This window comes from Bos grunniens, chromosome 1 (genome assembly GCF_055505025.1).
Source record: "Bos grunniens cultivar Pamir isolate PY7600 chromosome 1, Bosgru_T2T1.0, whole genome shotgun sequence".
NCBI classification, from domain to species: Eukaryota; Metazoa; Chordata; class Mammalia; order Artiodactyla; family Bovidae; genus Bos; species Bos grunniens.
In genome coordinates this window covers 150,799,690-150,800,310 of record NC_141165.1, presented here as the reverse complement: position 1 = coordinate 150,800,310, position 621 = coordinate 150,799,690, and positions in this window count along the sequence as shown.

Here is a 621-nt window from a genome sequence, read left to right as displayed (position 1 = left end):
GATTTTTATTCAAGTAATTGAAGGCATATTTGCAGCAACACCCCCTTATCTCGTCTAAGTCTTCCATCATACCATAACCACTGCATGGCATTTTATACCGTAGGGATGCTTCTGGGCTTCCTATTCTGGAGTGGCAGGTCTCAGGGAGATACCTTCCTTTAAAAAGACAGCTAGCTAGAGGCAGACAGAAGGCTTTACAATGAATATTTCCAGACAAGAAAGTCTGAGGCATGTGGCATTAAAGTTTCTATAAGGTCTATGTGGAAGCACACCGATCTTCATAAAAACTAGATATGAGAATTTCAAGAGTAGGAGGTAGCATATTAAAAAGAATGCAGAAGAAGAAGCAAATCTTTAAACTTGACATCAGAGTCAAGAGAGGGGTTTCTAAATGAAGGAGAAAAACAAGTCAAAGCTCCCAACTTCTCTTCCTCCATAAAAAGACACTTTCTGCCAGCTTTAGGTCAACAGTTAAGCAGAAAAGAGCGATCCTCCCAGAACGTGATCTGGTCTTCCCCTTGTGGTGCCTGAAGCCAAATTTAAGCTATTGACCCTCTATCTAACCAATGCTCCAGTGAACCCCTAATTTCTAATCAGAAATTACTACTTTCCAACACTCAA